Here is a 15,897-nt window from a genome sequence, read left to right on the forward strand (position 1 = left end):
CAGTGCACCTCCCCCTGGTCACTGCTTAGATGGATGGCCTCGAGATAGGGCAGTGCAGCTCCCAGGAGGATCAAGGCAAGCAGACGGTCGCCCGTGCCCTCTTCACCGACGTTCAGCAACCCATCATCGCCTCACCAATTGTGCCACCATCGGATGCAAGGAAGCCAAAGAAACAGATGCTTCCCTCCAGAAGGAGTGCTCGCCAAGCAGGAGCAAAGAATGACGTCCCGGTGGCAAGCCGAGCTTCCCTGAGGATAGTCCAAGGCCTTGGCATCCTCGCCCCGTGCGACAAGATGACGGCATCCGCGGTGAAGAAGCTCGTGCAGCGTTTCGAAGAGCCACTCTCCCAGGAAGACATCCATGGCCTCGAGCTCCTCACCCGCCTCGACGACGCAGCTCTACGTGTAGGAGCAGGACTTGGTGGCCCAGCCACAGTCGCCGAATGAGTGCTCCATGTTAGCAAAACCTCATGTAAACCAGCAGAGGCCGGTGATGCGCCGGTTAGAGTTAGGAATGTTTCTCTTCTTTCAGTCGGCGGGTTTAGTGGTAGTTGCAGCAATCTGGCAACGCGGAGCAAGGGCTACTGGTGGTGCTCGCGTTCGCCGCTGCCTGCTAGTTGGGCTGGTGTGCCTGTCCTCTCTGTGTCAGGGTGGTGGTAGGAGCTGTAGATCGACGGCGGCAGTAGAGCACTACTGGTGGTTGCCGCTGTTGATGTTGATTGCTAGTTTGGCATGTGTACCCTGTTGTTTTACTTCTCTAGTGATGTTTCTCTGCTGGCAAACTTGTTTCCCCCATGAGTAGCCCAACCCGCACTATCATATCCTGGAATGTTAGAGGCCTGAATTTTCCTGCTAAACGCCACGCTATCCAGGAAAGTTTAGCTGCTTGGAAACCATCCATTGTTTGTCTCCAAGAGACGAAAATTAGTAACTGGACTGATGCCCTATCTAGGGAAATTGGGGGCGCGACACTAGACCAAGTATGCCACCTGCCTGCCAACGGATCTAGAGGAGGCATCAGCATCTTCTGGAACAACACTTTGGTGCATCTTAGCAACTGTATCGCCTCCCAGTTTTCCCTGACGGCTACTGTCAAATCCCTAACGGAGGATAAGGAGTTCTACCTCATGTCAGTTTACGGCCCAACCGATGACAACCTCAAAGAAGCTTTCCTTGATGAGTTACGCTCTGTTGCGCCTGTTTTCAGCCGCCCCTGGCTCGACCTTGGAGACTTTAACCTCATCTATGAAGCTAGGGATAAAAACAACCTAAACCTGAACCGACATCTGATGGGAAAGTTCAGAGCTGCGCTCAACAGAGCCGAGTTGTTTGAAATTACAAGGAAGAATAGGAAATTTACCTGGAGTAATGAGCAGCAGACTCCCACTCTTGTTGCCCTTGATCGTGTATTCTGCAACACGAGGTGGGATGCCCTCTTCCCTCAACACCGGCTGCACGCCGCCTCAACTTCTGTTTCCGATCATTGCCCTCTGGTCCTGGCAGATGCATGCGCTCCTCCCGGCAGAGCGAGGTTTCCCTTTGAGAATTTCTGGCCAAAATTTCCGGGGTTCCATGAAGCTGTCTCTGAAGCTTGGACGAGGCCAGTCCAGTCAAGTTGCAAGCTCCTCTCCCTGCACGTCAAGCTGAAGCGCACGGCCAACGCCCTGAGGAAGTGGAGTAAAGGATTGTTTAGCGATGCAAAGCTCCAGTTCTACATGACCCAAGAGATTATCCTGCGCCTTGACACCGCCCAGGAAAACAGGACCCTATCTGATGCAGAATGGGAACTGCGTAAAAAGCTGAAGCTACGGTTGTTGGGTTTAGCTGCGATAGAACGGGCAAGAAAGAAACAGAGCTCCCGCATCAATTGGCTTAGGGCGGGGGAAGCCAACACTGCTTTCTTCCATGCCAAGATCAACGCAAGACGGCGAAAAAACTTCATCCTATCGCTTAAGAAAGGGAACTACAGAGTGTCTGACCACAAGGAAAAGGAGAAGGTGATATTGGATCATTTCCAGAGCATCATGGGTCAGAAGCTCACGCGCGCCTGTACAATCAACTGGGACGCGATCAACTTGCCGTAGATTGACAATGAGGGAATGGATCTCCCATTCTCCGAGGAGGAGGTCTGGCAAGCAATCAAACAACGCCGACGGATCGCGCCCCGGGTCCGGATGGCTTCTCGGGGATTTTCTACCGTAGCTGCTGGGCTACTATCAAGCAGGACCTCCTTGACACTCTAAATCAGTTCTACCATATGAACTGTTCAAACTTAGGAATCCCGAACTCTGCAAACGTAGTGCTTCTGCCCAAGCTTCCCGAGGCCTCCGAAATTGGGCAGTTCAGACCAATTAGTTTGGTGCACTCTTTTGCAAAGCTCATTGCAAAGATCCTGTCCATTAGACTTGCACCTAGAATAGCTAACATCATATCTCCTGCCCAGAGTGCCTTCCTAAAAAGTAGGTGCATCCATGACAGCTACCTATTCGTTAGAAACGCCGCCCGCAGTTTCCATAGAAAGAAGAAGCAGATGCTCCTGTTTAAGCTGGATATAGCCAAGGCTTTCGACTCGATCTCGTGGGAATACCTACTGGAGTTGCTGCAAAATCTAGGCTTCTCGCTCAGGTGGCGCAACTGGATCTCCGCTCTATTGGCCTCGTCGTCCTCTGTCGTCCTCCTCAATGGATCCCCATGCCCAATAATACAACACTTCCGTGGCCTGCGGCAGGGGGACCCCCTGTCCCCTTTTTGTTCATCTTGGCGATCGACACGCTCCACTGTGTTCTCGAGGCAGCACAAAACTCTGATCTCCTTACACCCCTTCCTAGTCGAGATGCAAAATTGAGACTCAGTCTGTATGCTGACGATGCCATTCTCTTCTCCAACCCCACACGCGAGGATGTTGCCGGCCTTCTGGATATCATGCACCACTTTGGACAGGCCACCAGACTGCGGATGAACCCTGAAAAGTCAACTGTTGCACCCATCCAATGCCAAGAAATCGACCTGGAGGCTTTTGCTGGAGCACGCGTTGCCTTCCCGATCACATACCTTGGTCTTCCAATCACCTTAGGTAGGCTCAGAAAGGTGCACCTGCAATTCATATACGATAGAATTAGGGCAAAGTTAGCTAGCTGGAAGGGTAGACTGATGAACGTGGCCCGCAGGCGTGCGCTCTGTGCTCACAGCTATGCCTATTTTTGCACTCACCGCAATACAAGTAAACGCCAGCTTCCTCAAGGACATAGATAAAATCTGTCGAAAGTTCCTCTGGGCGCAAGAAGAAAACCTTTCGGGTGGCAAGAGCAAGGTCAGTTGGCGCCAAGTGTGCTCTCCAGTAGAGCTGGGCGGCCTTGGGATCCATGATCTTCAGAAATTTGCCAGAGCGCTTCGTCTACGTTGGCTGTGGTTGTCTTGGGCCGAACCAAACAGGCCTTGGGTTGGCTCGGCCATCCCATGCGATGAGCGGGACCGAGCCCTTTTTGCCGCTGCCACAGCTGTTAGGATTGGCGATGGCAAAACTGCTCTGTTCTGGGAATCAACATGGATGGGGCCACTCCTTTTGCGTGAAATAGCCCCGGCGCTGTACAAGCGATCAAGAGCAAAGAATTGATCTGTCAGGGAGGCGCTGCACGGACACAGATGGATCCAAGACATAAGAAGACCACCGTTCACAAATGCTTTCCTAGAGAAGTTCCGCTGCCTCTGGAGATTAGTCCGAAATGCAGAGGCAAGCCTCATCACCGGTGATGTAGATTCGATCACCTGGAAAACAACTACATCTGGAACCTACTCCGTTGTGGCAGCTTACAAGCTGCAGTTTGCTGGCAGGGTGGCCTCTCCTTTTAAAGACATGTTCTGGCAGGCATGGGCTCCCCCCGCTGCAAGTTTTTCATTTGGCTGCTCATGTTGGATAGGCTATGGTGCGCTGATCGTCTACAGCGTCGAGGCTGGCCAAACAACTATTTTTGCCCCCTATGTCTGCAAAACTTGGAGAGCTCGCTGCACATTCTAGTGGAATGCCCGCATGCCAGGATGATCTGGCAAAAGGCTGCGGATTGGTCTGGATGCAGATCACTCAATCCCATTGGTGGCAAAACCCTGAAAGCTCAAAAGAGATGTGGATTGCTATCGTCTCCAAGACGACGGCTGAACAAAAGAAGGGCATCAAATCGATGATGATCCTGGTGTCGTGGAGGATATGGCTTGAGCGAAACAACAGAATCTTCAGCAACAAAATCTCAACGGTGGAAACCACAATAAGTGAGATTCGAGGAGACTTGGGATTGTGGAGACTGGGGGTGCATCCTGCCTGCTGTCGCCTTTCGGGGACCCAGGCTCATCGAATTTTCATCTGTGCTGTCTTCTTCTTCTTCTTCTCCTTTTAATTTCCTCTTCTTTTTCATCCTTATGACCGTCTTGGTCTATGTACATATTGCTCCCTACCTATCATAATGAAAAAGCCCAGCCTTGCTGGTCTCCCTTTAAAAAATGTAATACATAATGAAAAAAAAGGATGGCCTAATATAATTCACATATAAGATGAGTCGCTAAGCAGGATGGCATTGCAAAATTCACATATATGATGCCTAGCTAAACAAGATGGCGTTGCGAATTCACATAAATGATGAATAAACTAAACAGATGGCATTCACACAAACCGTGTCTAAACTAAGCAGATGACATATTTGATGTATAAAGTAAGCAATGCAAGGCACCATATGCATGATATAACCAACATCAGCATGCCAAGTTAGAGCGAACACCTCAGGGGGTAAATAGGAGTGGTCTTCTCCTTCTGAATCCCCCTCAGAACAGATATCTTCCTCTCTATTACAATCCGAAATGGGTGGAGGGGGGCTGCCTTTGCGCCTACCATGGAGTGACATCTGCATGAAATTTTATGGCCACGCAAGGCTCGTCTCTTTTGCTCTACATGTTCAGTTCCATTGTGTACAATAACTGACATGCATAGGAATAAAACATAGTGAGATTATGTAAGGAGTGCATGCAGAAATCCAGAGTGATGGTAGCAACCTGTGGATAGACCCAAAACCAATGACAGTAGGCAGATAATGGCTTCAGCTAAAAAATACAGATAATGGCTTCTTTACTGTTTGTTTCCCACCAAACATGAAACTCATTGTAGACACCAGAGATTAACCAGATAGTAGATAGATACTATTGATTGCGGCCCCGATATGTACCCCACAACCATTTAAAAACTCAAGTTTGACCATTAGTTTGGAGCTGACTTAGAGTCGAATCGGTGAACAGGACGATAAAGTAGCATGTAATATTAAGCGATGCATAACGTAAGCAGACACGAAAGAGTGCGACCTCTCTTGCAGACCCGTGTAGTCCTCGAGGTCATTTTCTTGGTTTATGATGGTAATGCAGTTGTCATGGCTGCCGGCGGCGGGGAAGAAGATCTGAGGCGGCAAAAGACGGTGTGGAGGCCAGATCCGTGCTGTGCTGGACCCTTCTATCGTTGGAGCAGCTAAGCTGGGGTGGACGACGGCGCAGCAGGAGCGGGACAAACCACACAAGGTTTTCTTTGACAACTATCTGTAAGAGAAGTAATTCTGTAAGGGCTCGTTTGAATTGGAGGATTCTAACAATGCAGGGATAGGAATACACAGTAATAGGATAGGAAATACATGTCGGCTCGGGACCGAGCACCGGCAGCACCGCGAGATCGAATCAAGAAGAAAATGCGGCGATTAGTGTACAACCTCTTTGGTGGTGCTGATTAGGCCTCAGCTTCATCCAAGTAAACAATGATGATGCTGCTCTTCTCATGGTGTAGGTGAAGACGGCAGTGTGGAATGGAGGTGGCGCGAAAGACGAGGGGAACGTCGGGGCAGCTCCTTGGAGGTGGAGGACGGGGTGGCTGAACCGGCGGGATGACGAGATCGATGACGAATCCTCATTCGGTATAGTGCATGAGGGACATCGAGGTGTTGCTATGGACGACGTCGTCGGGGAAGAGGCTCCAGCTGGGTGGCGGACGGAGGAGGGTGTGGGGCTTCGCGGGTTTTCGCGGCCTCGGTGTACGAATGGGCGGGCTGATGGGATGGGAGTGGGAACCATGGCTTGGGGATGCGCTTGTCCGAAATGTGGGGTAAGTTACGAAAGTACCCCCACCGATTTGTGCTAGGCGGTTCTTTCGGTTCAGGGGTATCATGGGCATTTCGCGTGTCGGGATTTTGCAGAAGGTGGTAGTTTTCGCGCGTGTTGTAATTTTGGGATAGCAAGGCGCGGGTTGAGATGGAGGGACTTTTCGGAGCACAACGAGAAAAAGATATATCTTAAATATTTTGGGGTAACAAGGCGCGGGTTGAAATTTCCGGACAAGCCTAACGTGTACTGTACCAAATCAATTCGCACTTCCGTCAATGAAAAGCAAAAAGAAATCAATTCGCACCACACAAGAGAGTCTAGTCCCGTGTACTGTACCAAATCAATTCGCACTACAAATGCCATTCAAAACTTTGAATTCATGTTATGTTCAATTAAAATATTCCGCTGCGTGTATAATGCATGCAACCTGCTACTCAAATGAACGTTTTAGTGCATTCCAAATGTATATACTACCGCTTCAATATGAACTAATTTGAATCTGTTTCTCTATTTGAATAAGATCTATAATAAAGATTGTTGTGAAGTCAAACCATTTGAATTCGTTTCTCTATTTTAATAAGATCTACAATCATCATTATTTTCAAGTTAAACCATCGTTTGTGTATTATCTTCACAGCACACCACATGATTACTGCCGACTTAGATATGAACTATGTGTACTATATGAACTCGAACTCAATTTTTTGAATCCACTTTATGTTGATTTTAAATCAGAGTACATTTCAAGCTCTAGCTAGATCTTCATAATCTAAACCATGTCTCATATGTATAATGTGTTTATCACATAATGTATGGTGCCCCGCCCCCTATGCCTACAAGTATTTAGATGTGAGTTGCAAACGCCACCCATTACCACAAATTCAAATAAAATGTGAGATTGTTCGATATATAGTATTGTTTAGATTGTTTGATATTAAGTTGTAACCTGCAAACGCCACACATTATCACAAATTCAAATAAAATGTGAGATTGTTCGATGTATAGTATGGTTTAGATTGTTCGACATTTAGCTGTGAGTTGCAAACGCCATGCATTATCACATTATGGTATAACATGTGCAAAACCACTGCACGCATATCACCGCCATATTCATGCATGCATATGTTTATAACACTATGATCTCCTATTCAAATATATGAATCCACTTTCATATGAAATTATGATCTTTGTTAGTCTCTTACACCCACACAATCCTCTAACCTTTGTTGCTAGCACTAACTTTCTGTCGTGCATGCACACACCCTCCTCGCCCTCCCCCTCCCTCAGCATTCTATCCATCGCACACATTCATTTTTTTCTTTAGGTCGTTCTCCCACAGCCTCCACAACTCCTTTCCAACACACACCGATCGATAAACCTCTCCAGCGATGTGTGCCTACAACATACACACGCACCTTCCATCTCCTCCTTTCTGTGTCCATGCCTCGTGTCTCTCATACGGTCCCACACACGTGTCAACTCTCGCCCCTCTTTTCATCGATCTCACAATCGCACACTCCTCCCCCTATCTAGATAGTAGCTTGGCCTCTCGCACCACCTCATAGCAACTCCTTTCTCTCTATCTATCCGTCTCGCCAGGCCTTATTTGCCTCTAACAAATGGATGGTGCCGACCGATCTCGCGCTATACATATATCTAGCTAGGTCCTTATAACTCGTTTTCCCCCATGCGTCGATCGATCTACCTCATTAGTTATGTCTCTCCCTTCCTCTGACAAACAACAATTGATCTACCGATCTAGTTAGGTTTGCTTACCAAACACATGGTTCGCCTTCATCATCCATCCATGCGTCCCGACACATCTATCACACACAGGCACACACAGAAACACATCCCCACTCTTATTGATAATATTGTAGTTCTACCCTCAGTTTGTCTAGTAGGCCTTTCCCACCATCTTCGAGAAGCAACTCCATCACCCATCCGACACTCTACCCCTCTCCCTCTCTCTCTCCTCTCTCTCTCTATCCCAACCTATTTCCCGTCCTTCAGTTATGTATGGATGTCGACCGATCTCCCTCAAGACATAGCTGGGTCTCTCCTTCTCAATACATATACGAGTCGTTCTACCTCTCTAGTTAGGCCTCTGCCTCCCCCCTCCCCCCCACACACACCGATACATCGAGCACTCTAGTCATGTCTCCCTGCCACACACAAACTTGCCCTATGCCCTTTGACGTTCCTGTAGGTCAGTCGTGAAATATCTTTGACTTGCACACACACAATTTCGATGGCTCTCTTCATCGATCTCGCACCCACCCACTTCATCCTCCCTTTGACTCTATCGATATCTATGACTCCTCCCTCACTTCTCGTGGATCGCCCCCTCTATATATGATATAGATAGGCCTCTATTTCACACACATTGCATGTGTCAAATTTTTGTTTGAGATGTCATCGACACATATTCCTACAAATACATTCACAAAATCACCCCCACCCCCCCAAACAAAAAACACTCACGAACGCACACGCCATCTGTCTAGGTTTGTATCTCTCTCTCACACACCCACGTAGGTGGGGGACATGCACGAAGAGAAGAGGTGCATGCACGGCGCACGTACTCCCGTCTCTTTCCCAACCACACCCGCGCGGGTACACGGTGGAGCTCACTTATGTACGAAAAGGCAGCCCACGTGGTAATTTGACATGTGTACTGGTTGTCCACTTGATGGAGGATCATCTACCACGGGTGAACAAACAAATTGCAACTTGACGCGTTATGTTAAAAAAGTGGCAAACCATGTGGGGCTTACCTTAGAGGCAAGGCTCTATACACTCGAGATGCTCTGTACGTATTACTTTTGATGTGTCCCGTCAACTCGCAAAACGAGGAGAAGCTTGCTTAGTACGCCATCTTTCCCGCCCATGGGCACGGTGGCTCGCAGGACGAGGTGAAGCTTGCTTACTACGCCTTACGCCCGCTCCCTCACCCACGCGCGCGGTGGCTCGCAGGACGAGGAGAAAAATTTACTACTCCCTCCGTTTACTCCTCGTCCCTACCTTGGTTAGAGAGATTATCATATTGTTTGGAATATATGTCCTTTAGTAGATTTCAATATGAACTACTAGTACATACTCCAAACGCTGATGTATATAGACATATTTTAGAGTGTAGATTCACTCATTTTGCTCCGTATCTAGTCAATATTGAAACACACATAATAGTATGCACTCTCCCTCGCCCCTCGACCCTCGCCCACGTGGTGGACGTGCAGCAATTCATTCGGTCCCATATAGCCAGAACGATATATACTGCAGTACCATTATTGCTCGACTTTCCGAAGAGGCGAAGAGCCAATCGCAAGGTTAATATTTTGGAGATGACAAGCGCAAGGTTTATAGGAGAACAAGTAGTACTAGTACTAGTACTATACGATGAAGATGGCAACAAGATGTATGTTTTGCGTGACAGTCTCTTCTTACAGGACGTGCTAGACCTAGTGGACCTCATTGTTGCAATGGAACTACTCCCTATCATAGATGGCACGATTCAGAGTGGTGGGCAGCGGGCATAATTTGGAGCTGCCTGGTCTTAAACCCCATGAAGAAGTCCCATCAAAAGGAATAGCCATCCTCTACACGTGCTTTTATGTAAAATGAGTAAATGAGACAAAAAGAGAAAGAGACAAAGTAAAAAAATCACCAGCCTTAGATCCAGCCCTATTGTATCAGTGAATGATATTTCTATGTCGCGATTGACATGGCTATATTATTAACCTTGCTACGGAGGTAGAAGCAGATTTTTATTTATTCACGGAGGTAGTAGCGGATGGATATTCAACGAGGAGTGAAATGATGGCTACTTCCTCGGTTAAACATAGAGAAAGGTGGGCCTCGTGATTTCACGGCTTATTAGTCATTAGTACTGCCTATACTCTTTGCCCATATATAATAACTGCGGGTAGTACAGTAGTGGGCTATACTTTTAATAACCATGCTCGAAGAGAAGAGGTGCACACACCCACGCATGTAGTGTACTAGTAGCACTCTTTGCGTCTTTTGCGTCTTCCCCAACCACACACGTGACACGGTGGAGCTCATTTCTGTAAGATGATGCAGCCCACGTGATAATTTGACGCGTCTAGTAGTAGTTACTCACTTAGTCTAGTCATAGTGGGAGTAACTTAGCTAGTAACATAGCGCACTCCAAGAAAATTTTGCTTATGTGGCATGTAGTTAATGAGAAGTGGTAACATAATATGTTACTGTAACATAGCGGTTTCCAAGACAAGATGAGTCTAATAACTAATAAATGAAGTCCTCTATGACACTAATACTATGTTACTTTGCACTATGAAGGTAGTTACTTAGACTAGTGTCACTAGTTAACGGCACGTGCTTTGCACGTCTTTTCACCTAAAGGTCCTGTTTGAATTAGCGTTTCCTCATGTTCCTGGCCGGTTTAAAATACAGGCCTCTTCCATCATTTTCTTTCCGGATAAAAATAAAATATTGACCATAATTTACATCTATAAAATAAATACAGGTGTATAAACTTACACCCATTTCAAACAGGGCCCAAGTGAGAAGTTTATTTATTTTTCAGTTGAGGAGGAACAAATCTTGTTCTGCCCCGGAGGTACTAAGCCAGAGGCCTCCCTCCCCATTGGCGATACGCCAGAGCCAACATGAGGAAACGCTAATTCAAACAGGACCTTTAGGTGCAAAGATGTACAAAGCACGTGCCGTTAACTAGTTATTGTAAATGCTTCAACTTTTGAGCCTGTAGCGCTTCCTAATCATAATACTTCAGTATACTTTTTGGCTCCTATTGTGTTAACCCTACTACATGTGTACATCTGCATTTGGGTGGTTTTCCCCTAGCTTTTTGTCAGCGCTCTGTGATTCAGCTATTACCCGTGCTCCACATCGGCACGTCCATCACAGTGGGCTCCGGGTCCTCGACCCTATTCTTGTTCGATCGCTGGTTAGGGGACTCACCCTTGGTCGCTCGATTTCCGGATCTATTCGCCATAGCGGTTGACCCTCAGGTCTCTGTCGAGACGGCCCTTATTGACTTAGGGTGTCTTACCTTCCGGCGCCCCTTCGGTCCCCTTGAGGTTGCCGCGTGGGATTCCCTCCTCCGGGATATCGCTCTTCTTCTGATGGACATTAAGGGTGCCCCTGACTCCATCTCTTGGCGACTGGAGCCATCCGGCCGCTTCTCCACTAAATCCTTATACGCGGCCATCGCACCCTCGTCGGCCCCTGAGCCCTTTAGCCTGATCTGGGACATTCGCCTCCCACTGAAGATCAGGATCTTCCTGTGGCAGTGGATTCGGGGACGCCATCCCTCTGGGGTAGAGATACTCAAGCGTAATGGACCAGGAGATGGGATGTGTCCCCTGTGCGGCATGGTGGAGGATACTAACCACATCTTCTTCTCCTGATCCACAGCCCAATTCATGTGGTCTTGCTTTCACGAGACGGTCGGTGGGCAGTGGTGCAACACCAACTTCCCCGACTTGCTTGAGCAGATCCACGCCTCCCCCCTTCCTACCGCCATATTAGATGGTTGTGCGTTGGGGTCCTTGCCTGGACGCTTTGGACCATCCGCAACAAGCTTGTTATTCAGAAAGTGCCTCTTCGATGTGCGACTGACGCGATCTTCAAATTGTGTGGTTACTTGCAGCTATGGCGGCCGCTTAACCGCTCCCAGGACCGGGACACCATCAACACCCTCCTCGACGACCTCCGCTCGATGGCCTTCCGCGTGGCGCCCCCGCTACCGCCCCCTCCTCCGAAGCACGATTAGACCTGCTATGCGGGTTGTTGTGTGTGCGTGTGTTGCTTTGTTTCCAGGGCTTGTTGAGTTGTGCCCTCAGCATTAACCCTATTTGCTACCTTGTATGTCTGTGAGACTTGTGTGTGTGTCTGTGTTTGAACCTTGTTGGACGTTTGGCTCCGGCAGTTTGCTTTATAATATAAAGCGGGGTGAAAGCCTTTGTCGGTAATCTTGTTCTGCCCAAATCTTTTTGGCTATACGAATACTCAAAGGCCTAGTTATATTTCTTTCCTTTCTCTTTTGCTCATTTATAAAGTTTTATTGGAACATAAGTAATATGTTTTCGCAAAAAAGAAATAATGTATTGGAACATAAATATAACAAAAATATTTATCAGTATTTTACTGCATCAGAAATTATGCATGCACACAGCTTCTTGCAGAGAGAGACACCGGAGTGAAGCATGACAACCAAGGGATTTTATATAGTATAAAGTGAGTAGAGAGATTGAGAGGATTCTAGAATATGATGGGACCCATTTGGGTGTCGTGTCCTTTCGCTCACTGATTTATGTACAAACATGGGCTCATGCGTAGCAGCTTTTTGCAGGCTGGCAGAGAGCTAACAAATGTTAGCCATCAGATGCATGAGAATAGACGGCCAGCATTCCAGGGATTCGCTACATGCTTAACCGTTGGATGCGGCAAATGCATGGTACAGATTGTGTTTCTAGGGCAAGCAAAATTTAAAAATTCCTGTACTATAGTAGTAGATATAGATATGCATGACACTAGTATAAGTTACTCCCCACTATGACCAGCCTTATAAATAATGGAGGGTTGGGAATCACGCATGAATGGTGCTGCGTCATTTATAAATAAAGTTTTTTTTCTTCAGCGGCACATACACAATATAAATAGGTTCATATGGAGAGAAAAGGAAACCGCTCCACTATATACATAGCCAGGACGAGCCTACACGATTTCTTGCTGCGGTTGCTCTCTTCATACTCTCTCGCAAAAAATGACTGTGCCCACATCTCTAAAATCTGGGCGGATCACGTCCGCCGGGGGAAGGGGTGGATGCTTAGTGTAGATGCGGTCGCCGTTGCCGACGGCGAAAACCCACTGTCGGCACGTCCCGATCAGGGGTCCCCGCAGTTCTCTCTCACAAAGCCGATGAGGTTGCCTTCGTCCCTTGCTCACTGCCGCAACGTGGGCAGTTGTCGCCTCCCACCGCCCTCCTCTAGGTTGAGCTACGTCCCAACATCCCTCAGGTACAACTTCCTTTATAGCCGGCTTGCACCACTGCTCCAGCTGCCCACATCACTCCATGTGGATATTTCTCTACTTCTTTGCCCTGCACATACCTCTACTGGCTTCTGCGTACTGTATTTGTGATGATTTTATGTCTCATCAACTAGTCCTAGTAATCTTATTCTAATCACGCTTCTTCAATTTCTTTGCCACGGGGATGGTCATCTCGATTTTGGTGAAACTGCACAAAATGATCCGAAGGTCAAAGGGTTGCAAACTTCATTTCTTCGGAACCTCCAATGTTGCCAGCAAATTAAAGCCTGGTTAGGATTTACGGTTCAAGGGCTAGGGACTGCATGGATCGTTTTTTTCTTTAGTTGTCTCTGTTACAAAATAAGTGTCAACTTTGGTAGTAGTACAACTTTGTACTAAAGTTTTCATAAAGTTGAGACACTTATTTTGGAACGGAGGGAGTACATATTGGCTATGATCTGTCAATCATTGAGATGCAATAGCATGCATGTTAGTCTCCTTTGTATTTGATGAAATGTTGCAACGGGCAACCTTGGACGCAAGATACATGAAACATAAGCTGGAAGCTCCATAGCATTGTACAAATTTATCTCGCTGAGAAATTACAGTATGTACTATACTAGTACTATGTAAAGAGTTAGGTGTCACACGGTGTCCAGAAAATATGGTGATACTGTGAGGTGGGCCATGTAATCACTGAGCCTATGTGTTTTCACTGCTTTCGCACTCCTCCGCTGTAAGAATGGAGAAAATTGTAATCTAGTAGTACCTCCTTTCCACCGAAAGCATGGGTCATCCAACAGTCGTACCACCTCAGTAATAATGACCAATGAGCCGTCAAATCACATAGACCCGGCAGTAAGTTGGACGGATGAACCAACCATCACTCTTGAATCCGCTTCTCCCTTCAACACTGGCGCCAGTGAGAGGTCGCATCCGCTCTGCCCGGGCATGAATGCGGCACCGATTCTTTGGAGCGGCGCTGACCGTTTTGGGCGGGAAGCACGCGCGGGCAGTCGAGGGGCTTTGGGTGGGCCAGGCTGGTCAGGAGCAGGTGTGGCAGCTGTCCGCCTGTCCCGATCGGACGCCCAGAAATGAGAGGATGCATTGACTCTCGCGGCTAAATCGTACACTACACATCATCTCTCTGTAGGAGTAGGTCGATGTGTCGTTCTCTCTAACACACACATGTTGTTAAACACACACACACGCACACGCACATGCACACACAGGTTCATAGAATAGGAATATGCATGATTGCGGAGCCACAGGAAGTGAGATACAAATGGAGTACGTACAAGAAGAGAAGATGTGACAAATATTCCATCAAATGGAGTACTCCCTCCGTCTAGGTGTTAAGTCATCTGACAAAAATAAGATTTTCAAAAAATGTTTAGGCGTCGTCCATTAACTTCACATCTCAATCCCCTCCTGGCCTCGTTGCTAGCGAGCGTTGTTACTTAGGGAGCGTTTGGATCCTTAGCAAGAACAGTTTATAGCCTAGCCAGGCAAGGGCCCTATTTGGATACTCTAACTCAGTTAGAGGTTAGAGTTATATTCTAACCCTGAACCAACTCTGAACTAACTCTATCCAAAGAGGTGTTTGGATGACAGGGTTAGATTGACAATGAATACCCTTTCTCAATGAGTTACTGTAACATAACACACCCCGAGGTAAAATGGGTCTATATCTCAATTAATGAAGACTTGCATGTTACCATCCATATGTTACTACCCACTATGAAGGTAGTAACATAGACTAGTAACATATGCATGTTACTAGTCCAAGTTACTCACCACTATGACCAGCCTAAGCAATGTAACCAAACGCTCCTTACTCTGCCTTGTCATCTCCCCCGGAAACCCAATGCATGGAGCGCAACTACGCGTTGATCAGTCAAGAAATCAAAGTCAGCTTGCATGCGAGTTAATACGTGGCCCTACATGTAGCTAAAATGACATCTCTTAGTTGTTGTGATTAATTGTTGCGTTCAGAGACAGAAATTAGGGCTTTGATTGGAGGAAGAACCGGTCAAGTTTCTCCTTCTCCTCCAATCTGCTTGCACCTTGGTCCCGTTGCACCTTCTAACCTGACTTATTATAGCTAGACGGAGGGAGCAGTACGAGATGCGGTGGCGCACTGACTTAGGTCGAATACAAGTGCCCAAAATTGTGTGCATTTTATAATAAGGATTCACTTAAAATAGTACGTGAGCGAACAGAGGGAACAATTGGACAGTGTTCACGAGCAGTAGCGAGATGTGTGAGGTAAGATACACCGTTGGCTCTTTTAATTTTTCTTATTAATTTGTTTGTTTCACCCTCTGACTGGTGGGACCCAACGTACTACGTGGAGAGAGGTAAGGTGACTATGGTTGCATTATTTCTGTACTACCAACACTGCTTTAAATCCCAAAAGACCTTACCACCAAAGCCACATGACACGATTATGATTTAAATCCCAATGACTCCCACGCAAAAAAAACATGGCATGCTTGTCACACGAATGCAGGAATGTATAAAAGGTTATTTTCCTCTCATTAAACATAACATGAGGGTGGTGTAGCTAGTTAGCCTGTTCGCTCATCAAACTTGAGGTCTCGAGTTCGATAACCACACTTGAGCATAATTTTTTTTTTCGACTTCTTTCTTCCACCCAATGACAGGTAGGCCGCGCATGACAGAGAGAGAAAGTGATCTGGGGCAGTGCCAGGAGGATTCTTTGACTGGTCAAAAT

Source organism: Triticum aestivum, chromosome 5D (genome assembly GCF_018294505.1).
Source record: "Triticum aestivum cultivar Chinese Spring chromosome 5D, IWGSC CS RefSeq v2.1, whole genome shotgun sequence".
In the NCBI taxonomy this organism is placed as follows: domain Eukaryota; kingdom Viridiplantae; phylum Streptophyta; class Magnoliopsida; order Poales; family Poaceae; genus Triticum; species Triticum aestivum.